Source organism: Patagioenas fasciata, chromosome 1 (genome assembly GCF_037038585.1).
Source record: "Patagioenas fasciata isolate bPatFas1 chromosome 1, bPatFas1.hap1, whole genome shotgun sequence".
NCBI lineage: Eukaryota > Metazoa > Chordata > Aves > Columbiformes > Columbidae > Patagioenas > Patagioenas fasciata.
The window spans coordinates 136,531,733-136,546,362 of NC_092520.1; the positions used below are offsets into that span (position 1 = coordinate 136,531,733).

The 14,630-nt window shown below is 38.1% G+C and overlaps 1 long non-coding RNA gene across 1 annotated transcript in view; it reads left to right on the top strand.

Moving 5' to 3' along the window:
- The first annotated feature begins 2,225 nt into the window (after window positions 1-2,225).
- Window positions 2,226-14,630, top strand: part of LOC139827039 (uncharacterized) — a 29,486-nt gene continuing 17,081 nt past the window's right edge. The window contains exon 1 of the long non-coding RNA XR_011737222.1: window positions 2,226-2,296. This is a non-coding gene — a long non-coding RNA (uncharacterized lncRNA). The remainder of the gene's footprint in view (window positions 2,297-14,630) is intronic.

Genomic DNA, 14,630 nt, shown 5'->3' on the forward strand with positions numbered 1-14,630 from the left:
TCCATGCTCAGACTTTTCATCTCTCTTATTGCCATGATTGAAATATGACTTGAAACTGGGAAGAAATTTCCCCAGTTATGGTGCTTCCACAGGGAAGGGTATTTTCTGTGTCCTCATCCACTGAAATTTTGACATCTCCATGTCTGTGACAGTGAGGGGCTTGGGGTTTTTCTCTACGGGGGTCAAGCAAACATAGAATTTTCTGTTTCAATGAGAATTCAGAGGTTTTGAAACTGCACTTGCATTTCAGCTAAGATTACTTGTATTTTATTGAAGGGTTTGGCCTCTAGCCAGCCTCTGATAATTGAGGAAAAAAGGCAAAGGCGGGTCTCTCTATGCAGAGAGACTCCTGTCTTGAGGACTCCCAGGCCTGTAGCCATCTGCCAAGGAGCTGGCAGAGCCTATGTTGATCTGCAGTGAAGCCTGGAATCCCAGACCACTTTGAGAGGTGGCACTGGTGAAGCCAACCTATAAAAGAGCTGAAGGCTGGTCTGTGGATTCTCCCAGGCTTTCAGCTCCCTGCCACATGGTGAGAAAGACTTCTAGGATTAAGGGTAAGGAAGGAGTCGGGTTCCAAGGTGATCTCTCTCTGAACAAATTCATTCCAGTGGAACATTTCAGTGAGAGCCATTTCCCAGTGGAAAAATGTAGTGCTGGAACATTGTCTGGCTAGCTCTGGTTCCTGTTTTATTCAGGGCTTGAGCACTCTGGTCCTAATTCTTCAGTTCCTTAAATTTCATCCAGGTGTTTACACCTGTCAGATGTGGGTTTAATAGGCTTTGCTGTTCTGCTTTTATGCCTTTCTTTGTATTTTTCCAATATAAATAATACTAGAACAGTAAAAACAACAGCATAAATGGGTAGGAGAGATGGAATGCAATAGGAGGGTAAGGTGTGTGTCATATTCGAAAAAAGGAAATATATTCAATCCACTGCCTGTCTGTTTTTTAGGTACTGTTCACTCGATAAGGGAATAAGTCATATTGGAAATTTTTGGAAAATCAGTCCCTCAAAGGAAAAACTAGGATTAAACTGCTGACAAATGATTTGTTTCGTGGATACCTATGGTTTGTGCCATGTGTACCAAGAGTTTTGCTGAGTTTGTTCAAAATATTGAGATGTCAGGAGGGAATGGCGGGACACCCTGAGTTCTACAGTCAGCTGAACTCATCTCATTAGGCTAATGCAATAGAGTAGTTATCCACCACCCTCTCTCCACAGATGCTCTGAAATATAAGGAAGGTTTTCTGTCATCTTGGGAAGAGTATGCTCTGAGCATAAAAATGGAGCAGAACACCATAAGGTTGGAATAATGTAGAGATTTCTTAGCAGCTCCTTGTGGCTTTTAATATAACATTCAGTGGAGGATATGTGGCTGGCCCATCCCTGTAGCTGGTTGCTGATGTATTTCCAGAGCTGGTCCTGGGAGCTTAGGCAGTTGACATACTCTTGAAACAAGCTGATTTGTGATAAGAAGTTGACCAGGCACGCACTTGTCCCTCATGCTCTCTAACACTCCCAGTACAGATTAAGTGATATAATTAGCATTTTAAATAAAGACAGTGCTAAAGAAATTATTTCAGTTAAGATGACCATGTGGAAGGGTTGTAATGAATGTTTTGTGCACTCATGACAGCCTGCCTCACCTGAAAGACTGTGGTCTGCAGTAGCTAAGGCTGCTGGTGGAGTTCAGGGACCTCTTCAAACAGAAGTGGCTTGTGTCAAGTCAGCATTGAAATAATAAAAGTTTGAATAACCAGTGACAAGGACTTACCTGCCTAGTGAAAGGTTGCACTCTCCAGATCATCCTAAAGTAGCAGAAATAATTCAGTGCCACAGTTGGTACCCAGAAATGCAGCAGCAATCATAAAGTGCATCAAATTTCTGATCCAGCAAACTACTGGGAGTGCCTACTGTGCTACTCTGTATGAAACACAGAGCTCTGAAAGAACAATGTGGTTTGGTTTTTTTTTTTTTCCTTAGCTCTGGTTCTTAGAGTTTACATCTGTGTTTGTCCAGGCCTACTGAAATGCACAGCAATGCCCCATCCCATTTGTGTGCTCAGAGGATGAAGTGCAGCTTGTTCCTGTCCTGGCCAAAGGAGCCTTCAGTTCAGCTGGGGTCAGTTCCATGACAGAAACATGGTGGTCAGAAAGGGTATCATGGACTGGAGTGTGTTTCTGAAGTGGTGTTCAGTGCCTGCAAAATGAAAGGAGAACACAGGGGAAAGGAAACAAGCAAAGAGTAATGGAAAAAAAAGACAATTCCCACCCAAATTGAATCAACAGGTAAACCTGTAAGTAAGTCCATATATTTGTAGTAGTCATAGTGAGACAATGCTGAGACAGAACTGTAACAAGGTAAACTACCTCCTAGACCACTGAGTTGAATTTGAAGGAACATGTGTGTTTCTTTAACAGAGAAAAGTGTAGGTGCCTGAGACTGTGGTGTATGTTTGTGGTTTTGGCATGTATCCTAAAGGCCAGACATACGCAGAAGGGAGGGACTTTCATATAAACCTATACATATACACCACTTTTTTCTTGACACTAAAGCAAGTTAACTAGCCAGATGACAATTTTAAGGTGTCTGAATATACCAGTTGGTCATAAGACAAATGGCTGTTTAAGGGGAGATGAAACCTGTTTATGTCTAATTAGATTACTGCCAGCTGTATCTGTATGACTTAGGTCTAGTGAGACCCAAGAACATCTGGTCCTCATAAAGACTATGAGCACAAAGAAGGATTTTAGTTGATGGGGAGAATGCATTGCCCATGTGGCTGCGAGGCAGATGGCAAAAAGTGTGAGGGCAGAAAAGCTCCTCTGGGAGTCCCTGGTTAAGGGAAGTATGTTGGAATCAGTCTCTAAACACTGTTGGCCACGTCAGCTGAAGGAACCTGCTGGCCAATAAATTGTTTCCTGAGGCAAACTGTATCTGAACAAAATAGATTTTTGATGTAGCTTGTTTTCTTCTTGTCTTGATGAGAGAGCTGGCATATATATATCTGAAGAAAAATATTATGGTTCTTGTGTTATTTTTCTGCAAGGGATAATCTGTACTGAAACACTTGTCCTGGAACAGGGAAAACGTCGCCTTTTCTCCAACTTGTTCAGGTTGTGATTAAAATAATGAATGAAAGAAAAGAACTTGGGCTTCCATTGTGAAAATATTCTATATTTCACCAAAACCTTTAATGCATTGAGATTCAAATCATGTTGCTGCTAGGTTGCAAAAAGCAGGACTTCCATTAGCTGTAGACAGTTCTGTGTCCCTGGAGCTTTGATAAGCAGAGAGAAAAGTCTAAAAGTTCAGCATCTGAGGAAAGAGGCCCAGATACTTTTCTGATAAATAATAGCAATGAAGTAGTATTGTTCCTGTGTTTGTACTAGATCATGGAAACCACACGATATTCCCCTTGTGTGGCATTATTTTGCCTTTATGTCCTCTCAACCTGACTATTGCAGTTCCCTGGCCCAAATCCCAGCTCTTCAGCAAGAGCAGAATGCTTCATTCTGCCCTCATATATATGTGTCAGGAAACATGAATGTCAGCCTCATTTTCCAATAATTATGTTGGCTCCCATCTGCTTTAGAATCCAGCTCAAAACACCCTGCATCTATTTAAAACTCTATTTGACAATCTGTATATTAGCACAAAGATGCTGTTTAGTTTTTTTCTTGAAAACAAAATACAAAGAAAGGAAAGAATTTTGTTGAAATACATTAGTAGATATTAAAAACTGGAGCCATTCTGTTCTCTATACATCTGGCAAAAACAGTGCCTGTCTTATCTATTACAGAAAGTTCCTGTGGTCAAAATATATTTCTGTTGCTGGAAACAATTGTAATTTTCTTATTGTTTCTTATTTACACAAAGAGAATGAATCATAATTAATTTTTGTTAGGTATTTATTGTGATTGCTCGTCTTTCTGAAGGGAAGATGGAGGTCAAAAATCAGAGTTCATGGAAGGATTTGCTTTTTTGAGATGCTTTCCAAAGGTTTTCATTGCACCTGGAGTTTGTCAGCCACATCCTCTTGGGTTGTCCAGGGGAATATTATACATGAACTTTCGGAGCTAGTGGAAGAGGATACTCCAGGATTACAGCCTTAAGCAAACCCACACACTTTTCTTCCTGTTCCATTTCCCTTTCTTCAGTCCTAGCACTCCCAGCCCTGATCTGCATTTCTGCGTCAGAGATGAGACTTTAGGGACAGGCAATGTGTAGTTAAAATGCGAATATCTTCCAAGACAAAATTCGCAGCCTTGTCCTGATCAAGTGAGATTGAAAACCTACAGCTCAACTAAACTTAAAAACATGTATGGTTCTTTCTTGTTGGTCCTAAGAGCATCTCATCTAAAACAAATGAGAACTTCTCCCTGTATTTGGAATTAATTATTCTTGAAATTTCTGCTTAAAAACAAATTATCAGTATTTAATGAAGTGAACCCCTTTTTAATAATGACTACTATACTGCACAGTAGTAAGAAATACAGCTTTGCAACAGTGTGTTATTTAATGAACAGATAAGCAGCAACTCTCCTAATATACTGAAATGTTGTTAAGGAAGTGGGGTTTTTGGCTATGATTTTTTTTTTTTTTTTTGACATATGGGCATTTAAATCTTGGGCTGCTTAGAAAATAGAACTCTTACTCCTTATTCAGCATAGAATTCAAGTAGAGGGGAAAAACTGTTGGAATATGGAGCTGGATAAAAAATATCTGATATTTTGTAGGGAGTTTAGACTTGGAATTTTGATTTCATTAATTTTAAGGAAAGAAGCCAGGCAAAAAGGTATATGTATTCAAATATTTTATATGTATTAAAATATTTGTATGGCTCTCATCACTAGTTTTTGAGTGGATAGATTTGGACCTGCAGTTCGGCAGCAGTCAAGAGTCTGGATTGAGGCTTAAATTTAGGGCCATCTTTCATTCTAAATGGCTTCTGTGGGTTTATGATCCTACTTTTTTTTTTTTTCTTGTTTGAAACTCGATACATTTCAGACATTTTAGCCAGCACATTGATTTAAATTGGCAAAGTATAGCAGCCTTGTCTGGAGATAATGAACTTGTGGATATCATGGGAAGATGACACCTGTGATTGTCAACCTTGACCTTCAACCTCTTTGCTTTAATTAAAATCTTTGCAAAAAGTTTTGTCAAAGATCTCTGAGGAAAAGGCAAAGTATAAGTATCATTTGTAGTGATTTGTAGTGCCATAAAAATATTTTAAAATAAATAAATTTCTAATGATCAAAAGAAAAAAGGAAAAAGGTATACATACTAGCTTAAGCTTCAGGTTAAATTGCCTAGGGATATGGGAAAATCTGAAAAGGCGAAAAGTTCTGTGTTGCTTCCTGACACTTGAACAAACAGGTTTTTGCAGCTGTGTGTAATTACAAGAAGTTAGAGGACTGTTTATTTAACAATGATATATTTATACATTTACTATAAAATACAACATTAGTCAGAGAAGCATTAAAATATCTGTTAAGCTATCTGTTATAGTATCTGCAAACTGAAGCCTTTAAGAAGTAGTATTCTTCCACACAGTCATTTTTCAGCTTCCTGTAAACACAGCAGGAAAGGCGTAATCCAAGGGGAAGTTCATGGAGGTTCATACAGAAACAGAGATGTGCACATTTGAAGTTTATTTCTCTTTCTGATGTAAATTTAACACCTGTTTATGTCTCAGGACTTCAGTGGTGTTTCTTTTGTTGTTGTTGTTGGGGGGGGGAGGTTTGCCGTATTTTTTTTTTTTTGAAGGTGAGGGTGGTATGTTTGTCTGTGTCACTTCTGTTAGGTTAGGAAACTGTAGCATCTCCATTCCTGATGGGGTAAATTGAGCTCTGGACTGATAAATGCTCAAATCCAAGACTAATCTCTTACCTGCACAGCTAGTCCTACAGATGCCTTTGCTTGTGAAGATTTTTGTTCATGTGAAGAAATGCATGTCCTGAATGGCTTCTGCTACACTATGGTAGAGTGATCTGCTAGACCTCTGTGTGGATCCAGGCAGAATTTGAACACCAGTTGTGCATTCCCTCCATGGTCTGGTTCCTGTCAGGGTGTACCTCTTAGACTGGGCTCCATGTGGAGTGCAGCCACAGCCTTGGCATTCATGAGAAAAATGTGTGGAGAAGGACTAGATGATGACAGTATTCCAGTTTACACAACAGTCTCACGATTAGAGTATTTGATGGTGATGTGATGCGGTACCTTCCCTATGGTATGTGGGATTATAATCTATGTGCCATAGTTGTGCTATTTTTGAAAAAGTGTCTCAACTAACAGAGGATGGTTGATGTGTTGAAGATACTTGAATTTCAATTCCTCCTTTAAAATTTTTCTGTTAAGTTAAATAGTACAGTGAACTGAAGCCAGTTTTTCAGTTGCAGGCAAGCATCCTTCCCATTCAGATTAAAACCAGAAGATGGAATTTAGTTTTAATATTTTTCTTGGGTAATTTCTTTTCTTTCTTCAACTCCTTGAATTAATTTAGTGGTGCTGAAAAGTTATTAAATTATTTCCTGGACTAGATTAATTATTTAAAACAATTGGAGTTGTTTAGTTTATTTCACTGGGAATTAGAACAAGTAATTTATTAAATGGCAAGATACATCATGAACAAGCAGTAAAGCCAACTCTCCCTTCTCTTGTTTCTCCTATGGAGACACACAGGCATACTTGCGTGTAATTTCAGCTTTGATCTGTAATAGTGAAAACAGGTTGTTTTCCAGGTTCTTTCATTTCTTGGTGATTTGAAGAGAATGATGATGATGTAGGCACATTCCTACTGCAGGCTGGATTAATATCATGAATTCTTTTCACAGGTTTTTATAAAATAAGTGCAAGAGCATAACATGCAATATTTATAATAGATTTTTTTTTTTCTGGTCTGTGGTGTGATGTTCATAATGTCAGGTGACTCCCTTGCTGACAAGTCTACCCTGTAGATTTCAGGAATGAGGAGTAAAACAGAGTCTGTGACTGAAAATGAGGAAACAATCAGAATGAGCAAACCTCAGAAACTATGAGGGATGTTATAGCTTTCTCATCTCATTACATATTTTGTCTAGCAGTAGAGAAAGATATTGGTACTCTACCTGATGTATTCTGTCGGGCCCAAGTTAATAAGACTATTTCTTTCGAAAAAAATCAGCACTGAAGAATGCTATGACACTAGAGAAAAAAAAAATGTCATTGACCTTTAATTTAGCTGTTTTTCTTTTAAGCTTTGCTAAACAGGGATAGAACAAATTTGAATTAATTTTATGGAGAATCTTAAAGAATGTGCCTTAAGGCTTTTACCTCTTTCTACTGTTACCAACACTATTGGAAGGCTGCATGTATTGCTCTGCCATAACAATCATAACTACCCATTGATTTCAAGTTTCACCTTACTTCAGTGACCGTGAATTGTGCAAGCATGACTGAATTCAGACAAGGTGGTTATTTTCATGGCGTATTCTGCCTTAAAGTTATTTATGTCTGCTTATTCTCCTTAAGTTTAAACATTATGATGCATTACCCTACAAATGCCCGTACCTTAGAAATGAATCTGAATTGGGTTTTGAACACTACAGTAGTTTTAATAAAATTTTCGTAGGATATGATTTTCACAAGCACTCATCACTGATCTAATCCTTCTAATCCCACTGAAGTTAACAATAAGGCTTCCATTAAATTCATTGGGAGGCAGAATGAGGCCAATTTTAATCCTTTTTAATACAGTACCTGGTTCACAGACCTGCTTGATGCCTGAGCCCTCAAATAGGAAATAACAATTAAGATTATAGTTTGATAATAAACCTCTTTGTCTACAGTAAACCAGATGACAGCCTGGATCCCAATCTTAATGGTAAGGCAAGTTTAGGTCTCTACTTGCCTGGTGCATAAATCTTTTCCAAACCAAACTAAATAATTTGTCACTTTAAAGAGCCAGAAGGCTGCCTTGTAACACATTATTCTGTTTATTGCACCCATCTTTGCATTTAGTGCAGATAAAAACTCCTGTAAGTAAAGACTCGAAACATCATCTTTTCCTCATAGTAACCCTAAATTGACTGCTTATTAGTTCTCTGTATTTTCCTGGCTGTATCCAGGGATGGGAATGTAGAATATATGGTGGACTGCTGTGAGGTTACCCTGCTGATAGCAATATTACTCTAAAGATATATATTGCTACAATATATTGTCTGACTCTGAACCCCTAATTCACAAGGAGGACATAATAAATTCTGACTCTTCCTTTAGGCTCCAGTAATCCTCAAAATCACGGGCAACCTTTACTTTTCATCCTCTTTAATACCCAATAATATTCTTATTGCTTGATTTTGTTGTTGCTTTCTGACTGTTTTAATTCTGCAATTAGTCATGTGTCACTCACAGAGCTGTGTAGAAACATAATCAACTTTCTTTTTCGTATAGACACAGGATGAGTTTTGCAACTGGTATGTTATGATGAGTACGTTTGTGACCCTAATGAATATATTAAACAGGTTGTAGGAGACAGGAGCTATCTTTGATTTATCTGAAAACAATCTTTGGCTCAATTCAGCAAAACAAAATAAGAAATGAACCCTGTTTTCAATGCTTCAATTGCAACATTGTTTGCTTCAAAATGCAATGCTTCAGATCTAGGTGACTTCAACTTCAGGCTCAGTTCCAAAGAAAAACATATTGGTTTAAGAAATAATATTTTAGCAAAAATTTTAAATTATTTTGTTCACTACTCCTTCTTTGTGCCTTTCCCTTTCCAGTGTCTGAAACTGGCAAAGTGGTGGCACTAGAGCTATAGTCTGACCTTTGCTGTTTGCCACTGCATTTTCTGCATAGTTCCAGTTGCATTATCGTCACATCACACTGGAGTGGAAGACAACACTGAAAGCAGAGCCTGGACAGTCAGAGTATCCTTGAGCACCCACATGGACCTTGAGTCACATTTGAAGCCCTCTCTCTGGGCTTTGCTTACATCATCTACAGAACAAATGGAAGGAAGATAAAGGCTAACAGAAACTGCATTCAAGCGAAATGTCCTGGAAGAGATTTAAAAATTTCTGGCTTGAGGGTGCTTATTTTCTGGTTTCTGATTCTGCCTCTGGAGCAACTGTCCCGGCCGTTGTAAGGAGTAGGAATACTTAGCTAGATAGAATACTAGTTCAAGCTGGTAGGTCTGCTTTTAAAATCTTCCCTCCATAGTGAGATGGTTGTAACTATCTGTCCTTTCTAGTGTTTGTGAAGATACTCAAGTAAAAAAAACCCAAAACAAAGAACTATCAGTAGGTAATGCTGATGAATACAGCTACTGGCTCAACAGAGCACTCATGAGTTTTCCCAGGATAAATCTTGAAGTCCAGGCACATTTGCAGATGAACCATATTCAGAAGTGAAATAAGAGGTTAATCATCAGAAGGCAGCTGACTGCTCTAAGCAGAAACCTTTTTTCATCAATGCTGATGATGCAAATAAAAAAGCTAAACAACCCTGCAACTAAATATAGCATAAAAGTCCTCAAAAGCCTGTCAATAAACAGTAATTATCTCTCACAGCTGGAAGCATGTTTTGCTTTGAGTGCAACCAACAAACTGTGCTTGACTGTGTGATGATTATTTCAATCAGGTTATAAAAGAGAATACTGGTTTGGAGCTGTTGGAAGGTGTTCTTATAAATGTGTGCGTATTTCCGAGCACTTCTTTCCAAACTGTTACAGACCTTGACAAATGGTAAAGCCTGGCTGATTTGAATGCAAAATTGATTTGTGATTGAAATACTGCTGTTGGGCAGAGCTTCACCGGATCTCCTCCCTGTGCTCCCACTTGCTACTCCTGCGCAACCACTAGTCTCAAAATAGGGCAGCAGACTTTCAGTATTTGATTGGTCCTGCCAGGTCCAATGGATGAATGCCACTTGAAAGATGGTGAATCACAGCATTTTGGAAGGGGAAAAAGGGAGGGAAGAGACAGGAAGGCAGCTCTTGGAAGGGGAGTTAAAAAATAGGCCTGGCATGTTTCATGGTCCTTGACATAGATATTTTTTCTGATACCTCAGCAGCACTGGAGAGTAGCTTAAACTATGAAAGCTTGAAAAACATGATCCTCGTAATTGGCTACCATAATGCTGTCAAACTGAAGGACAAGTTTTAATTGATTCTTAAAACTAACGTGTCAACAAACAGATCAGGAAACTGAATTTTGTAATGTTCCTGTAGTGCCTCCTCCTTGTCACAGGAAATGAAATTCTCGGTGTCCTACTACCAAACTGTTCACAGAAATCCAGGGCAGATACACATAACTCCTATTTCAATAAAAGCCACATTTTTTAGTATCTTGCAATTCATGAGGCCTGTTTTAGAAACTGCATGACATTTCAGGTTTTCTTTTTCCATTCTAAAATGGTGATTGTCATTTGGAAAACAGCATCTATTCTGATTGTCTTCTCTGTGCTTAAACAAAATATTTCAAGGCCCTTGCAGATGGAAGTGCCCTACGTGCCCACACTCCAAATTGTTATAGACCTTTCTATATGCACTGTGTTGGGTTTTGAAGAAATTTCTACCTGAGATGTAGCTGCAGCTTCTAGATTGGTGTTTCACATATTCTCATCTTCATTCTTCCCAACTGGGTTGGTTGAAGTTTTCCCGTTTGTTTCCATATCTTTGGTATATTTGAGAAAGAGGCTGTCAATCATTTTATGTATTAGTTAAGCAGATTTCTGCTTTTCTAGAATGACATGAGCAAGAAAGAAATTTTGGATTCCCATGAGGTATGTTTTACGTTGCTTTGTCATTTTTTCAAACAATGGCCTCTTTTTTTCTTGGAAGACAGTTACATTTTCATAACCAGCATTTTAAGATGCTGAATGTAACTTTTACTCTGTTGTGCTGTTCAATTTGTATTTCATGACTTTGAAAGTATTTAGACTGTCATTAAAATTTACTTGAAAATAAAAGCTTGTTCCTTTCTAGGTCAGGTGCTGTTTTCTTTTGATTTTGAATTATTTGTGCCATGGGCTACATATGAAATGACTTCAATTCATATGGGGAACATGAGGCTGAGAAGTTTTGTGGAACATATCCAGACACAGCATATGTTTTTACCTCTAATATAGCCAAAAGGGAAGGTTCCCCACTGTAGTTAAAAATTGTATTTTTCTTCCTCGGTATTTTACAGGGTGTTTCAAAAAGATGGATCCAATTCCAAAGCAATTGCAGAACACAACTGAGTCCATCTTTTTCAAGCACCCTGTATTGTCTTACTATGCCTGTTCTAGGGGCATTTATAAACTAGTAGAGAACAACAATATCAGCAATGATTGCCAAGATAAAAAGAAGTACAACAGCGAAGTAAATGAGCTCTTGATTGAGTAGTATAAACTCATGTTGCATGTTATAAGATGCTGTGTGTCATGCAACTGGCAGTAGAGTCTTGTTGGGATTTTTTGCTAAACTAACCATTCTAAACAGAACGTCAGGCGGGACACAGTAGATATGTCTGAGGATTTTGCAGTCATGCCATTCACACTGTGTATTTTATCCATCCTTGAGAACCATAAAACTGTCTCTGAGAGGTTTTTTCTTGCTTTTTGTTTTCTTCTTTTCTCCCTCTCTTCCCTGCTCCCCCCCCCACCTTGCCCCTTTTTTATTTTTTTATTTTTTTCCCTGCTTCCAGTAGAAGCTCATATATGGAATGAATCTTCCTTGGTCAAAGCCACTGAAGAATAGGATAGATGGGGTTGGGTGTTCATAGGTTTAGGAAGCCCTAAATATCACAAAATTCTGATAGAGAGCAGAAGTATGATACAATGCAGAAATTCATCACAATCAAAAGAGATTCTCTTGAGATTAGTGTAGAACAACATATATTGGTGTCATTCAGATGTTCTCTCAAGGCTGCATTCTTGGCACCCACTCAGTTTGGCTGATCTTCTTGTTTTTCCAACTGTATATGGGCTTCTTTTGTTTCAAATTAGTTTGTTGATTGGCTGCAGATGTACACTAAAATGTCCTTTGTTTTAGTGTACATTTTCAAGTGACTAATGATTCGCATTGATTGGAAACTTTTTCGTTGAAATTATTTAACAGACATTTGTGGTTACAGCAAATTTGATATTTTCTGTGGAAACATATCACTTTTGCCAAGCGAAAAAAAAATTAAACTTTTTTGTCAAGTCATCCTGAAATTCATAGTTTATTTTAGGTCAGCTTGTTAATGGCTCTAAGTTGTTGCATTGTTTCAGGGCACTACTTAAGACTTGGTTTTTATGACGTCTTCTTTTGTTGCTCTGGGCTCCATTAATCAGTCTGCTTCATATATCAGTATCTTCTATTGGTGATGGCATGATAATGATCTGGGAATTGTAGTAGCTATGATGCCTTCAGAGAGAGAAAATATCTCATAGAGGAGGTTGCAGACTTTCTGAGGACAGTGCAGCAAATGTGCATTTACAACTTGGTGGGGATTTAGGTGCTTCATGTGAAAAATGTAGTAGTTGAAAGCATAAAGTTTCCTCTTGAGAATGTTTCTATCCACTCCTAATAGGATTAAAATCTTGCTTATATGATACCTCTTGTTAGCATCTGCAGTTTTAGCACTTCATTCTTTTTTTTCAGAGGTGTTTTTGTGCTCAGTTTTAAGGCTTAGATATCAGAACAACAGCAATAATAATCTCTTCTGTTTCTTTTTATTTGAATTTTGAGGGTATTTTTATAAAGCCTTTAAAATTCCCTCAAGTCCCATTTCCAAGCTCTTCTCTACAAGTACAAGGGCTTGAAACTTAGCTTTAACTGAGAAAACAAAAGATCATTAAGTAATTACTTGTTTTCAGGAACTGTAGCTCTAAGGAAAAAAATTATAACATCGTACGACTTTCATTGATGTCATGAAAACTGGCAAATATAGGATAGTGATAGTGCAAGTTTTCCAATCACGTGTAAGAACTATTACACAGAAGTAACTGTGATACTTGTTTTGATGGTGATTGCAGTGGATTCCAGGACTTTTGGAAAAACCGGAAGCAACTTTTTCATTATTATCTTTCTTCTTGCTCCAGGGGTGCAATAATCTACTCACCACGCTTGTGTATTGTGTGTCAGTGTGCTCGTGGCAAGATCACATTAGTCGAAGGAAAACCCCTTTCCCATTCCTTCCCCAAGAGAAAAATGGATAGAGAGAAGAAAGGAAGGAAGTAAAAATAGAATATGGAAGGAATGAGGAAATTAGTGGGGAAGAAGGCTGGGAGAAGGCTGTCAGACCATTGCCTGGTGTAAACTGTTGTCACTGAATTCAATGGAGTTTTCATTGGGGCAGACAATCACTGAGATTGGCAGGTTGGCAGGTAATATGGCATTGGTTAATAACTGGAAAAATGTAAGCTAGAAATCCTTCTGGCACTGTTCTTGCCCCTCCAACCCTAGTGGTCTTTTCAGAAAGCTTTATGAATATCTGTAGTTGCCCAAGATTAAACCACAAAGATCACTTTTCAACATTGTTTTGCCTTCTCCCACTAAAATTTATTTCTGCTCATGAAATACAGCTCAGAGCTGCTGCAAGCTCAAGTTTGTCTTGACAGTGAGAATATACTGAAAACAATAGTTTTCCTTGAACTTAACAGTGGGCTGACAAAATTTCTCTGAAGCCTGCAGTGATATGCCTGGGATTAATTGAATCTACCAAGTGTAACTTGGGCCAAAGTAAGGTAGGATGTAAGAGAGTAAAGAACCCAAATCCATTAGAAAACTTTTAATCTCCAACATGTCAGTGTCCTGAGGTGAAAGATTCTTAGTACTTATCAGTCTGAGTTGGAGCTAAGCTAATTTTTTCTTTAATCCATCATTTGTATACCTCTCAGGGAATTTTGTTATGGTTTGTGCAAGAGAGAGGAAGACTTTTTTGCACTGTGAACTTACTTTATAATAAAATCTAAAAGGTTTTTATAAAAAACTGTACATTTTTTCTCATGCCTTTTTTTCACGCTTTTTCTAAAATGGGTGTCTCTAGCTCTGATTTTTGCAGTGACTCCCATCTCTATGATCACAAGTAATTAAATGTTCACAAAAGTGAATAAGCTGCTTAATGTCTTATTCCCTTGTGACTCGAGACTTTATCTAAAAAATCCTCTAACAAACATCCTCCCAATTACTTAAACATCTGTCCTAGTACCTTGCAATTGGAGCATGGAGGAAATAGAAGGGACACGCTAACCAAATTTAATTCTTGTAAAACAGGGACATAAGGAGCTCAGATTGATAACTGAGCACATCAAGGATTTGATGTTATCTAGATAAAGTCCATGCTTATGCAGGTACTAATAACCTCAGACAATATCTACAATATCCTTCATTTGAAGAGAGAATAGAAAAGTCCACTCAGTGGTACCCAGTATTATGTGTGCATAGGGGCTCTAACTTATTAATTTTACAATTACAGAACATACTGAATCTGTGAATTAGCACAATAATGACAGGAACAGATGCCACTTGCTGCTGAATGAGCAACAGAAAATATCAGGACTGTACTGTGCGATGCTGTCTCATGCTTTCTGACAACCAACTCAAACTCCCTGAAGTCAGCCTGCTCCTTAAAAACCTTATCCTAGCTTTTGTCTAGCCAGAGGCATATGGCAGT